Source organism: Dasypus novemcinctus, chromosome 26, assembly GCF_030445035.2.
Source record: "Dasypus novemcinctus isolate mDasNov1 chromosome 26, mDasNov1.1.hap2, whole genome shotgun sequence".
Lineage (NCBI taxonomy): Eukaryota > Metazoa > Chordata > Mammalia > Cingulata > Dasypodidae > Dasypus > Dasypus novemcinctus.
This window is the reverse complement of record NC_080698.1, coordinates 31,447,761-31,463,863: the sequence shown is the minus strand read 5'-3', so window position 1 is coordinate 31,463,863 and position 16,103 is coordinate 31,447,761. Positions and strand designations below refer to the sequence as shown.

Here is a 16,103-nt window from a genome sequence, read left to right as displayed (position 1 = left end):
AGTTCCAAAATGACTGCCAGCAAACCTGATAAAGCCTCAAGAAATTGAACCAAAACAAATGCTTCGAGGCATACCCAAGAAAGCCAGAGAAATGGGAGTGAAAAGTAGACCTTTCAATCTCCATCTGAAACCCGTGGCATGTGAAACGATTTCCTTCACCAGAAAAGACTGTCCGTTACTAAAGTCACTAACAGAGTCCATTCTGCTACTAAATTTCATTCTTTTCGTAGTTCTTGTCTGTAAGTTACAGGCTCGAGGGAGTTAAGAACACAACCCCTGGAGTCAAACTACCTGACTCTGACACTTGCCAGCTCGAAGCCTCACCTGTAGATGGGGTTGATAACTAAATGATTTTGTGTGATCTTTTAAAAATAAATAAAAAATATATTTGAAAAAATAACCAAATGAGTTAAAAGAAGTCAGTTGGCACTATGCCTGGCATCGGCACTATGTTATTCTTTTTAATCTTCTCTAGTTCCACTGTGTCTTTCTTGATAAAGCAATAGGCAGAATGTGCTCTTTCTAGTGTGACTTCAACACTGCTTTATGCAAGTTTGGAAATGCAAGCTTGCTTTGAGTCACTCTTTATTTAACCAATATTTAATGAAGCCCCTGTATGGCCCCCGGGTGCTCTGCTAGAAACGGGGCTATACCAGTGAAGAACAACAGACAAAGGACCTAAGGCACAGTCCCTGCCCTCAGTCTAGCTAGCACTGTCCTACTGGATGATGGCCAATATCTAGTTGAATTTAGGGGACTGTCTCCCAATCGATTAGGCTATGAGTCCTCAGGGGAAACCGCCACAGAATCCCAGATCCCTTTCCTGGGTCATAATAGTCCCCAGTTGTGATCTATAGATGAATCTTTCTATAGAACTTCTTGCTAAGCATAGGAAGTGTGGAGTCACCATTAAAGAGAATTCATTGTACAAATGCCGCATAGGTAGTCATCTTCATTGTGATTAATCTCTGAGACTGTGATACATTCTTAACTAAGAGAATGATTCCTACTTCGTGAACTCTTTTAAAACCATTTGTGTGTCCATCTGTTAATTCCATCTGTTACTGAACACCTACCAAGAGCCAAGAACCAGACTTAGTGCTGGATACAGACCAATGAGTAAGATGTGGTCCTTTCCCTTGTGCAGTCACCAATGTAGAGTCTAAAGAATTTGGAGATGAGTCACAGAGGTGTTCCAGGCTGGATAAACCAAATGACCCCATTCACTCCATAAGGAGAGGCAAAACTTGAAATAGAAACTATATCTAATGCCAAATCCAAGCATGCTTCCTCTTCAGGGCTTTGACCCCAGACAGCTGCACGGCGCGCTCCACAGCTAACGCAGATCTCTGTTCAAATCAAACTTCAGCAGAGAAGTCTCACTCAGCAACCCCAAAGAAACCCAAATGAAGCAGGGCCACCTGGCACTCCCTACCCCGCTTACATGGTTTATTTGCCATGTCTGAGAGACTCTATATGATCTGTTTGGCTTTTATCTGTCTACCTTCCTCTGCCTCCAAATACAAACTCTAGTAGGGCTTATATTTTTGTCTCTTGTGTTCACCGCTCTCTGCCAAGTACCAGAACAGTAACTGGCACACAGTTTAGCTGCTCCAAAAGATTTGCTGAATGAATAAGCCCACTGTTCTTTTTAGCTACATACATACCCCATAATGCTCCTGCTAAGGAAGTTTCAACCCTGACACTGGGGAAGTAGAAGAACATTAAAGAAAATCCAATTCAGTGCCTGCCAAGGTATGGGAATATTCTTAACCAGCAGCATTGGGGTGGTGTACCAAAATGACAAATAAAATTAAATAACAAAAATGGATCACATTCAAGAAAATAGAGGGATACAGGGCAAATGGCACTTGACCTCAATGTCAAGGAGACAACAGTGGGTGGGACGACACAGGGGAGCTAGACACAATTCCACCCAAGGGCAAATGTTGGCCCATTCTTGTTGTACCTTCAAAGTTTTCTAGAGAATATAGAGATCCTGAAGTGTACGTGAAGTACTGATTCTACTGCTAATCAATTCAGAGTGGTTTTCAACATCTCTCAAGTCACACTAAATACACTTAACAGCAAGTGTTAAGTGGACAAGGGCTGTGGACCCTTTGAATGACATATACATGGTGTCCAGTCCAATAGCAACTCTTGTCTTCTCTAATCACTTCCCAGGAGCCATGACAGTGTGCTTACAGGTAGGGCACTGAAGGACGACTTCTCATGGTCTGAGAAGGTTCAAGTGGTCTCCTCCCTCTTAGTACTCAATGAACAGCTATTCCTGCTGACTTAGCTTTTCAGTTCTTTATGCAAGTCCATGGGAAGTCAACCAATATTAGATATAAAATAACTGAATGGCTGAATGCTTAAAAAATTTTCCCAGAGTTTCTGTGAGGAATTATCCCCACCCACCTCCCCAAAAAAAGAATTTCAGAGCTCTGCCTGGTAGTGGACTCAAGCAGACACTAAAATAGGTCAGAAAAAAAGGTGAGATCTTTTAAAATTCTTGCCAGGCAAAAAATAAAATAAAAAGAACATGATCTTGAAAAAGAAAATGCCATTCTTCAATTTTTATTTATTTATACCTTGTTTGTTCCCAAAAGGACTTAAGGCAGCTTATAGAAAGCACACAACATCCCAAGATGAAACAACAACAGAAAATTAATGTAAATGCATGAGGGAAATAAGATGAACAGAATTTGAGAAAAAAAATATGACCCAAGGAATAAGATTAGTATACAAAATGCAAAAAAGAGTCTACACACTTTCTAGAGTAGAGATCAGTCACAAATTGATTTATAAGCCAGGCAGTACAGAGTCCAATGCCTTCTAGGGCCAGGCAGGTAATGTAAATGAGTAAAACAAACTGAAGAGCACCTGCTCTGTTTTACAGAAGAAGCCAATATTTCTTGGGATCCCTCTGTTGGATGCAGACATGAAGCCCAGTGTTGCCAGATCTGATTTTTCGATAGCTGCTCGAAATTCAAACTCACTTGTGTGCTATCTAGTCATTTTCCCATGTTGGCAAACCAGATTCTTTTTTTTTTTTTTTCGGTTAAAAAAATTTTTTTTTAATTGTGTGGGTCAAAGAAAACATGTCTGTGGCCATAAAGAGGAAGAAGACCTGATCAGCTGCATGACTAACAATATCCATAAAATAAAAACCCAAGTTGTACAGAAGTACAGTCATCTGTGGTATTGAGACCAGAGAGACACTTCTCCCCTGAGTCTTCGTAAGGAGGACACTGTAACATCCACAAGATAGGTGCTCAAGGATTCATGAGGCTGAGGATATGATACTAAGTATAATTTCATAATATGAATTGCCAAGAGGAGCCAAATTCTCAGATACAGAGATTTCTGTTTATATGGTTTATTTCAGGTATAGATTTTACAAGAGATTTCCTTTAACTTTTTTTTTTTTTTTTTTTTTTGAGGTACCAGGACTGGGATTAAACCCAGGACCTTGCATGTAGGAAGCTGGCATTCAACCTCTGAGCCACATCGGCTCTCATGAGTTGGCTCCCTTGTCTGTTTGCTCATTGTTTTTTGTTGTCGTTGTTGTTTTTCGAAGACTTATTTTTTATTTATTTCTCTCCCCTCCCCTCCCGCCACCCAGTTGTCTGCTCTCTGTGTCCATTTGCTGTGTGTTCTTCTGTGCCCACTTGTATTCTTGTCAGCGGCACCCAGAATCTGTGTCTCATTTTGTTGCATCATCTTGCTGCGTCAACTCTCCATGTGTGCGGCGCCATTCCTGGGCAGGCTGCATTCTTTTCGCGTTGGGCGGCTCTCCTTACGGGGCGCACTCCTTGTGCATGGGGCTCCCCCCTACGCGGGGGACAGCCCTGCGAGTCATGGCACTCCTTGCACGCAGAGCACTGAGCGTGGGCCAGCTCATCATACAGATCAGGAGGCCCTGCGTTTGAACCTTGAACCTCCATGTGGTAGGTGGACACCCTATCTGTTGGGCCAAATCCACTTCCCATGCTCATTGTTTTGCTCATTGTTTTGCTCATTGTTTGTTTTTTTTTGTTTACTTGTTTTCTTTAAGAGGCACCAGGAACTGAACCTGGGACCTCCTATATTGGAGGTGGGTGCTCAACTGCTTTAGCCACATCTGCTCTTCTTTAACTATTTTTTAACCCACACTCTCTTTGGATAAATGTAAACTTCTTCCTTTAAACTTTAATGTCGACAAAGCAAAAGTCACCTTAGAAATGATTTTTCTCCTCCTTCATTGTTTTAGAGTGTCCAGAGAAACATACGAAACATATAGCCTGCAGACTATAATTCATAAATATTAGTTTTTCTCAGTAGTATTTGGTAAGAATTGAATAACAATGTCTTCAAGGTTATATTCCCTGACAAGGACATGGATGAGGTATTACATTAGGCCAAGTTCAAGGCGATTTGCTTTAATGGATAGCCCATCGGCAGTGGGACTGAACTTTTGTGAAAGCTGAAAAGCCTGGCAAGCCTTCAGGCACCAGTCAAGAAAGGATATAAAGGGTGGACCAATCATCTCTACACACAAAAAAATACTGTTCTATATCTGTTCTAGGTCACAAACAAAAGGGCGATCAAGTCCTGTGCCATGCAGCAATGTTCCAGAGAACCTCTTGGGATGGAGTTGGGGAGGGTGGGGAACAAGCTGGGCCCTTTAAACACAACCAGAGGTGAGTGATTTTATCTATCTCATACATAGTCCTGCTCTAATACTTGTTTGAAAATGCAAATTTGTTCCATCATGATTGACATCGTAGGAACAATCTGGACATAACACACATTTTTGCATGTTTCTGCTCGATTTTACCTGTAAGGAACACTAGGAAAGTACAGAAAACTGTACCCAGCTGAACTGAACCACACAGGACCACCAAAATCCACACACAAACACACATCAACCATCTCCTCAGCTCTGCCTCATCTCCATGGTTTGTTATACCTACCCAAATAGGGGGAAACAACTTCCCATGGATTTCAGATCACCCTCCTCCATTATGAACAATAAACTCAATAAACTCACACACTGCATCCCTTCTGACCCCTAGTTCCACAAGCAAATTTCAGTTCTTTTCCCAAAGTAAAGTACCATATTTACGGTCTTATTTCTGTATTTCTTAACAATTGAACAATTTTTAAATTGTCCATCATCTTAATGAGATTCCTAGATTAATTTATTTATTTTCAATATGTCACTGTCAATATTCTTAGTAATGTGCTCCTCATCCCATTTTCCTATACACCCTATGGTATTTGCTGTGTGATTTTGCATAGCTTCAGGACTTTTTAGAAACAACTGCACTGGGATTCTATATAAATATTATTTGAAAATGAATTTCATTAGAGTGTAAGTTCTACTCAGAGTCACTACATTGCCCAACTCCGGGGATACCATTTACACTATATTTTGTATGTATCATTTTTATTGTAAATGATTTAACTAAACATCAAAGACCTACTTACATAAAACCTTATATGTATCATGGAAGTACTACATTCCATAGAATGTATTTATTCACTGTGGAAAATTAAAGGAAAATAAAGCATGTATGAAAAATTAAAAACATTCATCATCTAATGTACACATTTTGATGTTTCTCCTTCTGGTCTTATTTCTTTGCACATATAACACTGCTATTCCTATCATGTACACTACCTAACTTGGCCTATTTCTCTTAACTAGGCTTTAAAACTGACCTGCCACTTTTATATTAAATCTGTTTACTTTTCTGAAGGAAAAAACAAAAATATTACCATATTGACGCAACCATTTAACATTAATTGAGCATGCATTATATGCTCACTCAGCACTATGCTTTGTGACATATAAATTAAGATATTCAACAGCCATGTCTAACCATTTCAAGAATTTCTTAAAGTTTCCAAATTTGGCATAGCTGCAACACTTCATGCCCTTAAGATTAAATACTATTTTCATTCTTGTTCTAAGATTTGTTAAAAATATAAATTATATAAATAGCACATTCAGAAAAGAAAATAGACATGTATTATTAGACTCCTGCAAATTGCAGCTTAAAGAATTGCATTCTGCCCTTCTATCTGTCACCTTTTCAAATACTGTACACCACCAAAATTAACTACACAAAATAAAGCTGTATTTGGATATTTTTAAGTAGCAAACATACACATTAAAGTGTCACAAAGACTGCCTCCTAATTTTTCCTCCTTTTTTTCCCCAGCAGAATTATTTTAAGATTTGATTATTGTGCATATAGATTTAAGAACTTAGTAAATTTACGTGGAAGATCAGAGAATACAGATATTTAAGCCCAGTGTTGAATTTTCTTTCCTACAAAATGTGAACAGTCAGTCATTCTATATGTTTAAATTAAATTTCCTAATTGGTAACATGCAACTATGGAGTAAAAAGCTCAGATGGGTTTCATCTCCTGCCACCTTTTGATGAGACGCTGAGAAATGCCAAGAAATGAAGGCAAAAGGACAAAATCAAAAGAGGCTGGATAACTTAATAATTGCTCTGAAATAATTGATAATAGATTTTTTCCCTTCTCTTAAAAAAAGAGCTGCTTGGCAAAGTCATTATTCAGGTTCAAAAGTAGACCAGGGAGGAAAATTAGTAAGGGCTACAGCCTCACATCTTCAAGGGCCACTCACAGACAGTCTCCACCACATTCCCACTTCCCTCTCTCACTGAGGGATGATGAGCCTGGGTCATTTACTGTTTTATTATAACAAGTTTCAGAAGGGGGGTAAGACTTCAATCAAGCTTCCTTTCCCTTTCGAAGTGTCTCTCTGTGTGTCTGACATAACCGATTAGCTGTTCCAGATCACCTTGGGCAACAACTTTGCTCAAACCTCACAGAAATTTTCCTAGTCTTACCCATAGAAGCATTCCTGAAAGGGTCATCGCTACGAAAGTGTAAAGTGCACTTCTTATCTCTTCCCCCAAAGCACCTGTTACAGGAGAGGAAAGGGGATTGCTCTCCAAAAAGTACCAGAAGCAAAGTCTAGAAGCCTAGTCTGAATTCACCCTCAGCAAATATTTTATTCATATTCTACTCCAAAATATATCCTTGATTATAGCAGCATGAGAAGTTTCTATTTACCAGTTGTATTACTGATACTTTTGCAACCCTACCCCAAATACTCACACAATAGTGATGCTTGAGAAAGAAAAGGCACATTTAAACTTCAACTTCATGCAGCATCTAGCTCAGGGCTTCAGATTCCAAGGTGTACAAATATTTCTATGGGAGATATGCAGCATTGAGGACATGCATTCTTTAGATTTTTTAAAGTCCTCATGTGATTTTTCATGACTTTAAATGAAACGCTTTCATTTAAAAAAACAATCAACAAATTCCTTACTCACTTTTATAAATCAGACTTTTTTATTATTATTAGAGAAGTTGTGAGTTATAGAACGATCATGTCTAAAATACATGATTCCCATATATCACCCTATTATGAACACCTTGGCTCGGTGTGTACATTTGTTACAACTGATGAAAGCACATTTTTATAACTGAACTATTAACTATAGTCCATGGTTTAACTTGGGGTTTACTGTTTGTGTTGTGCAGTTCCATGGATATTTTTTAAAATTTTTATTATAGTAACATAGACACAAAAAGTTTCTCTTTTTCACCACAATCACATATATAATTCAGTGCTATTAATTTTTGAGGTAGAACTACATTAATGAATGGAAATACTGAGGCAAGTTCCCTTCTGAGCCCACACAGAGATGTCACAGCCACTTGGAAACGGTATGGGTCACAGACATGCCCCAGCCCCTTAGGGTGACCCGCCTGGGTCTGACTGAGAGCTGAGAGAAAGGGAAAAGGCAACGCTAGCTAGCCCATGGCGAAAAGGGGATGCAATCTAGCTATTCCAAAATAGCCAGGACCCTCTGCACCTTCTGCTTAGAGAGCTACTCAGAACCCCATTATTCATTGCGTCCTAAAAAGATACAAGATAAAGCCCTTGACTGTGCTAGACACAGGAAGAAAAGAGTATAGCCACAAAATGAAAACTGTCTTTTAAAAGTGGCAACGGTTAAACTTTAAAAAAAAAAAAAATCACATGGTTTTGCTACCCATACTATAGCTAATGAAAAGAGGCATTTAACATCCAGTGGGAAAGGCAGCGTTTTCATAATTTCATCAGCAATTACTACAAAGCTCATTTGTAAGGGCTTGGCGAATCCTCCCTTTTTCTGACCCTGAGGACCAACGTTCTCTGGAGTCAGAATCCAGGGACTTAGCCGATGTTCTCCCAAGTCCCTTTAAAAAAACAAAATTTCACTGATACATGCTACTGATCTGGGGGGGAAAAATGTGCAGGTTGAAACCATTATTACATGTCATAAAGCATATTAGAATGGCCACTCAGCAGAGTCTAAACCATTTTTAAGGTCATAAGCAAGCATATAAAGCATGCTATGCTAATTTACTGGAAAACTCTTTAACAGCAAGGGTCACAAAAGGTTATGGTTCAATCATATTGCTCGCCACACACCAGCCACAGAACTTACACATGACCTCTGCAATTCCCCTTGCAAATGCCTTCAGTGCTTGGACATCAAACCGTAAACATTAGGGGAGAGGCGAGGCAAAGCTATAAAAACCAGTAGGAGGATCACCTGAATATGCTGGAATATGACAAACGTTTTTCTCAGAGAAGAAATGCAGGCACTATTGATTTACAGAATCCAAGGGAAAGGGGCCAGTTGTATCTCCCTTACCAATTATTTTAAACCCAAAAGAGCAAAATTAGACTTACCCTGTGAAGCCATCCTATAAGCTGACTCAGAAAAGCAGCTGGTTGACAAGCCAAAAAACATCTACAAGCCAGTGCTCCAAAACCTCACTGGCTTTAAGCCTCCCTCCACCTACTAGCCCCTGCTACTCCGTGCGCATCTGGCTTTTGTTAAAGAACTTCTGCAAATGTAAAGTGGATGAGTAATCATTCAGATTTCGTAAAATATGCCAAACCCATCACTAATAATGGTAGTTTCATTTACTCATCACATTTTCGAGTGTCTTTATTTATTTTTTAAGCAAAAGTAGTGTTTTTTGTTGATGCAAATTCCTTGCCACTAGAGCATGCACACATCGTCCAAACTACAGTAGTCTGTCTCTTGTGTATGGTAAGTTTTTCCAGATCCTTGTCAGTAATGTTGAACTAATATGGAAAGATGTAGTGTGTTTCAAAACCCAGTTTTGAAAATCAATAATTACCACTATTTCCCTAAATTAAACAAAGTCCTACACCTATACCCTACTCTCCCCTATCACTGAAAAAAAATAGCAGGTTTATTAAAATAATTATTAGAAACACTGAAGAATATGAAGCATGAATTCATCTCTCACTGTCTACCCATCCAATCACTTTTCTTAGAGGTAACTGCTGTTGACAGGTGTGAATGTATCCTTCCAGAAATTTCTGTGTTTATATTATGCATATGTGTACACATACACACACACATGCTTGTATGCTCACTTCAAAAAGCCCTTGGAGATAGATGGGTCTTAACCATGAGAACTTTGCAGATTTTATAAAGGAAAAAGAGCACATAGATAGTATAATATTCCCAGTGATATCAGGGCAACAGTTCATAATCAAGCATATTAATATTTCTGCAAAGAAACATGTGAATATTCAACTAAGTGAGATAATAAAGACTATAAATAGCCTTGTGTCATTTTAGGTCAGGTAATTCTGTCAAATGAGGTTTCATAAAAAATTCCTCCAGCATTCAGAGACTTTTGTATTTCAGGATTGTAGATAAGGGATTTCAGACTATAGCTTTTCTCCCAGTCACTTACCAAGTTTTCAATACTTTATTTTTATTACAATTATTCATTATAGCAAATTTTGAAATTATATAAAAGTAAAAACAGGTAAAATTTAAAAAGACACCTGTAAAAGACACCTGCAGAAAATTAAGCATTTATTCACTCACATATGTGAGTGAATAAAGTATAGACCCATGCTCAGCAAAGTACAGGCACATTAAAATAAACACAATTCTTGCTTTCATATAATGTAGAAAGTAATGTTTGTTTTTAAAAATTAGAAGGCACCGTGCTATCCAAAGTTCAAAGTTGCATTAGGTGGACATATATTTTAGGCTACTTGATACCTCTTTTTTTTTTTTTAATATATTTTTAATTTATTTTTAAACACTCAATACCTCTTAACACACTTCTCATGTTTAGAAAATCCCCCATCCGGTGATGTTAGGGGGAGATCGAACTAGCTTCCCATTTTAGCCTTCTAAAATTTACTTCTCCAGAAGTAAATTTCTGGAAGTAAATTCTAAAATTTACTTCTCCAGAACTCCCTTGCAGCTAGGATGAAAAAATGTGCCCTTGGTTCTGCCAGTGGCCAGGCCGGACCTTCAAAACTGTAAAGAGGCACAGGAGGAGACAGCTACATCAGGAGGGCCTTGGGGCCAGGGGCTCTGGCCACGTGGGTTAGTAGTCTGTGCTAGTGGCATCGTGAGAAGCTGCCACACGTGTGCCCAGTAGCTCCACATCAGGGTCTCCATGAGACCAGCTATACTGTGTGTTAGAGGCGTGACTCGTGGCTGCTTGGCCTCAGGTCTGGTGCTCCGGCCTCCCAGGGATCCTGAGCTCTTGAAAACCCTTTAATAAACTCCCTTTCTGCATTTTCTGTTGATATGACTAAGATATTTGACTGCTACAAGAAGGAATTTTCTTGTAATGAGGTGAGGCGGTACAATGTAGTGAAAAGAACAGAAAGAACTGAAAGCCAAAAAGAGCAGCTTTCAAAACCTGACTCATCCTCACCCTGTACTAACCAGCTGAGGGTCCATGAAAAAGCTTATTAGATTACTTGAGTATCAGTTTCCATATCTGCAAAAGAAAAAAGGGCAAACTATGAGAAAGAAAAAAGCTCTTTCATTTATTCACTCACTCATTCATTCAAACCTTTACTGAATTCATACTATATGCTACATACTGTGCTAAATGCCTAGTATTTGGCAAATTAAACTACTGGCAAATTAAACCACTGGTTAAATTTGATTTTTACATAATATCATGGATAATATTTCAGTGTAAGCATTTGAGACCTACTTATACTTTAAAAGTTCCATATTTGGGACTCACCTACTAAAAAATTATTTGTTTTTATCCGAATTTCAAAATCAAGGGGGTCTCCTGTATTTTGACAGGCAGCCCTACTGCATTCACAGTGCAGTCCACGTTCTCATGGACCCTCAGTCTAGTGCCAGGGGCTGGGGAAAGGCAGGTGGACAGGCATTAAGCCAGACAAATTACATGTGTCATGTCAATAAACAAGCCATGAAGGTGATTATTGGGTAATCATATGGAAACAGAGGACAGTGCATTTAAACATAGGGTGGTTAAGAGGGAAGTGTATTTAAATATAGGGTAGTTAAGAAAATATCCACCTAGGAAGTTAACCCAGAAGAAAAAATCACATCGAGCATAAATAAAACACCTCATACCAAAGTAGAGCAACGCCTGGCACCCAGTAGATGCTCAATAAATGTTAATGTCATTCTTGGTAGGACCAGGATTCATACAACCCTGAGAGGGACTATGTTCCTAGTTTTGTGTCCTGGGCATCTCTCTTGCCTCACCTTAGTCCCAGTCCTGTCCTTGGGATAAAGACAGTAACATGGGGTAGAATTTAACCACCAAAGGTTTCCGTCTACAGGAAGTCTGCGCCTTTATGAGAATCCCAAGCCAGAAGTGCCCGGCCCAGCCCTTGCAGAATGCCTGAGCCACAGAAACCATAAGAGATCATCAAATGATAGTTACTGTTTTTAACCTGTATGTTTTATGCTAAAACATTTGTTAAAAGCAGCAATAGTGACCAGAATGCTAGGTAACCAAGTGTGGCAAGAACGGGGTACAACCAGCACTCTCACACACTGCCGGTGGAAGTATAATTGGGACGACTGCTTGGGGAGACTCTTTGGAAAGCTGGACACACATACTCCCTGGGTACCACGCACTTCCACTCCCACTGAAACCGGTCCATCTCTAGATCCTGCCAATTCCCACAGCACACCCGCCTTCCTCCCTTCTCTGCTGGCTTTGCAACACCCCCTCCACCAATTATGCTCATGCTCCCACGTTAATCTTTCTCAAGCTTACACCATGTACTCTTGTTGCTCAAACAACCCTCTCTCTCATATAGGAGGAATTGTACTTTTTTGGCTGCCTATGAAGGAAAAGAGAAAGCAAGCAAATAACCTAGGCTTTCATCTATTTATAGGCAGCTCCTTGAAATGCCCGCCAGAAAATGAAACCTTTGCCAAAAATCATGATTGTTGTGAAACACACATGTGAAAATACTTCCGAAGGGCTAACCCAGAGAGGTTACCTATTACTATCTATTTGGACAGAATGTTGCAAAAAACTCTGAGTATTAGAAAGATGGTGACAACTACCATCACGTCATGTAGCAAAGAATGAAATTCAAACTGAAAAGATCTCCCTTTGTATGACAGGAGAAGCATTTATTCCCAGTAAGGAAGAGGAAGAGGAGAGCCTTCATCTTCTCTAAAATTTTCTGCTAATGCCTTACTCTCTGATTATTATCTGGGGCTGTATCATTAGCCATGGTAATAATGGAAGGGGGTCAAAATAATTGTAATGGCTATCATTAACTTTGTGCCTGCCACGTGCCAGACATTACGCTGTGCCAAAAGATACTTATATTTTCGTTAGCATCATTGCAACTAAATATTTATGCCAGGCACTGTGCTAACCATTTCACGTGCATCATCTCATTTTCCTCTCACAGCAGCCCTGCAAGGTTATAGATCATTATTCCCAGTTTAAACACAAGGAAACTGAGGGGCAGAAAAGGAAGCTAACCTGCCTAAGGTCTTACCCATGAATGCTTTGAGGATCTGGGGTCAAGTAAGACTAGACAGGCAGAGAAATCAATAAGAAAATAATGAAAATGCCACATGTTGCGAATTGAAATTTGAATGAAAAATGAAGAGACACATTGAAAACCAACTTGTGGCAACAGAAGACCTGAGATTCACCAAATCATAACCAATGGCATAGAATACATACAGTGCTATTGTGGAATCTGAACTAAACTGGTGGAATTAAGCTCTATTTGTACACCTTGAAAGGGAGAGTCAGTCTACATCCTATATGTGCCAGACACTGTTCTAGGTGCTGGCAGTACAGCAGTGAACAAAAGAGACAAAAATCCTCACTTTTATGGAGCACTGGCAGAGAGGGGAACATGAGCCATAAACTCAAGAAATAACTAAGCAGTGTAATATGTTAGACTAGTAAGTGCTATCGGTAAAACTAAAGCAGAGTGAGGATCAAAAAAGCCAAGAGATGACACGAAAGAGATGCAATGCCAAATACAGCAGTTGGGTAGGGCCGAGCAGGTGACATTTGAACTAAGGGAGAAAAAGGAGGAAAAAGATGAGGAAATAGGCTCTGGGATGGTTGCAGGTTGAGCATTGCAAGCAGAATGATCCTACCCATTCAGGTGGAATCATGCCTGGCATAGTGGAGGAACAGTGGAGAGGACAGTCTAGCTAACCCAAAAAGAGAATGGAGAAAATAGGAGGCGATGAATTAGGTAAATAATGGGAGACAAGCTGCTATAGGCCACTGTATACCAAAGATTCTTCAGCTTTGTGGGTAGGAGGAAACTTGAACTACTTAGAGAATATGATGCAAGTACAGAGACCTTCTCCCCAGAGAAGTATGCACACACACAAAATTTTGCCCCTAATTTCAAGGGTTAACACACACACACACACACACACACACACACACACATGCCATCTGAGGTTCCCAGGTTCAGAACATCACCCTCCTGCTGAGCCAAGGAAACAAGCTGGCTCTAACTGTAATTTTATGACATTCCAAAAGGGAACAATGATTCGGGGCAGCAAACACCAAGGATCCTGCCAGTCTCTTTGAGGTTTCTCTTATTACTGTCCTCACCAATTTGGGGAGGCCATCCTCAAATATCAGTGGCCCCAAGGGAAGCCACCTACAAATGTCACCTGAGGATGAAGGCGTTACTTGCTTTGTCAGCCAGTGTTCAGGCACAAAACCACATAAACAAGGAACCTTTTTTTCTAGGAGGCACCAGGAACTGAACCCAGGACCTCGCATGTGGGAAGCAGGTGCTCAACTACTTGAGCCACATCCACTTGGGATCTTAACATCCACAGTGTAGTAGAGGGATGCATGCCTTAGTGGCCATACTGGAAATGGATGACACATGGAGACAAGCAACCTCCTGGAAGTTCTTGTGTGTGTGCTTGTGTGTCTATGTGTGTGTGTATATGTATATACAAATACAGTTACATATTTTAATTATTTTAAGAAAAGCCAAGAGAGATCAGGGATTATTTTGTTCCTGTTCTAATCCTAGTGCTTGTGACAGTCTCTGATACTCAATATATGCTCAATATATCATAGCTGAATGAATTAATAAGTGGAAAGATAACTTATTTGCCATTCATTCTAAGAAACTGGTCGATTCAAATGGCACAAGTAAATGGACAGAATAGCTATGCTGGAATGGTTAGGGGCCATGGTTTAACTTGGGATTTAAAAGGATCAGTGCTTCATGAGCCACAGTACTCCATGTCATAAATCATTCCCATGGAATATTAAAAATTATACTACATTTGTGTCACAGGAGAGCAGGTGTCACCAATGCTCTCAACCCACCTGTTAAACCAGTTCAGTTTTTGTTTTGTTCATTCCATTTTTGGTAATTTCAAATCCATCACAGACTGATAATTTTGTAAATTTATAATAAAAAGGATTCTTAGAAAATTGAAATGAAAAACTAAGCAGATGCTTGAATACTCAAGGCCCAATTTTTTTTATTGTTAGATTCAACTGACCTATAATTACACCATGAGATGGCTAAAAGAGGTGCTGAACACTCTCAGTTTCTGTCCTTATCTCACTGTAGACCAGCAACAAGACAAACAGTTCACAAGCCAGTCAGTCCCTGGACCACATTGTACATGACTTAAATCACAACACACACAACACATGCACACATGATGTGGTAAAGATTCCAGCATTTACTTCAGATGCTAATGTTTTTGCTCTCTAGCTCATAACAAGAAAAATAAAGTTCTGCCAGATACTTATTTAAACCATCAAGGAATAGAATTAGAACATCCATGATGCTCATAACATCAAACTCCAAAAATGTTAATATATGGTCATGTCTCACTTCAAATTATCCCAACAATTAAACATACAAGGTAGGGTCAAATTATTCATTTTATAACACATACTTCATTTAGGAGAATAATTATAATCAGATTCATTTCATGTATCAAAATGCCATAATTATTTTATATTAATTCATTTGAAAATTATAATCTTTATATATTTATGCTCTACATTTTTATGTCTTTGGCTTTACAGTAACCTATTTATTGCATTAACTAGAATAGTGAAGTAAAGGCCATTAAAATTATGCATATTTGAGTCACAAGTATTTTTCTTTACTTATTCTAGTTGACTTATCCAATTGACATTTACTCTATACAACCTAGATAAAATCTGATTGAATATAGTTTATAAATGAAACTGATATATTCCACTTCTAAGAAGAAACCAGGTTGTCCTTTATTCCCATTAAAATAGCTTCAGATTAATGAGGGATGCCAGGTATTTTTCTTAAATTATCTTTCATCTTAAAATACAACCTTTGAAACTAAATAAACATAATTCTGTAATCTCTAGTCACTCACAAAGCTTTAAGTCAGGATGAGTTAATGATTTTCCTCAAAGTCCAACCAAACATACCTTCCAGAAGAAAGCACACTTGAGGCTGAACCTAGTATCAATACTGACTGATCTGCATTTTAGCTGGAATTCATGCAAGTATTACTAGCTCTGGACCAACTATACATAAAGGCAAAGATATTCTTAATTGAATTTATTACATGAATTTTTCTAGAGAGCAGGAATCAAGGCTGACACCTTGAAGCTTCACAGAGTTTCTAGCAATATCATCTGGCAACAGGAGTAAATATTTATTGAATTAATGAATGAAGCTTTTGATTCCTCCCTTCTTATAGGCTGCCA

The 16,103-nt window shown here is 39.0% G+C and overlaps 1 protein-coding gene and 1 long non-coding RNA gene across 6 annotated transcripts in view; one reads left to right on the top strand and one right to left on the bottom strand.

Annotated features, from left to right (window-relative positions):
* The window catches only part of MITF (melanocyte inducing transcription factor), a 235,428-nt gene that overhangs the window by 118,159 nt on the left and 101,166 nt on the right, over positions 1–16,103 (bottom strand). The window lies entirely within an intron of this gene.
* LOC131276105 (uncharacterized) overlaps positions 1–16,103 on the top strand; it is a 173,773-nt gene that overhangs the window by 151,481 nt on the left and 6,189 nt on the right. For both annotated transcript variants that reach the window (XR_009183593.1, XR_011647545.1), the window contains one exon: positions 4,571–4,685. This is a non-coding gene — a long non-coding RNA (uncharacterized lncRNA). The remainder of the gene's footprint in view (positions 1–4,570; positions 4,686–16,103) is intronic.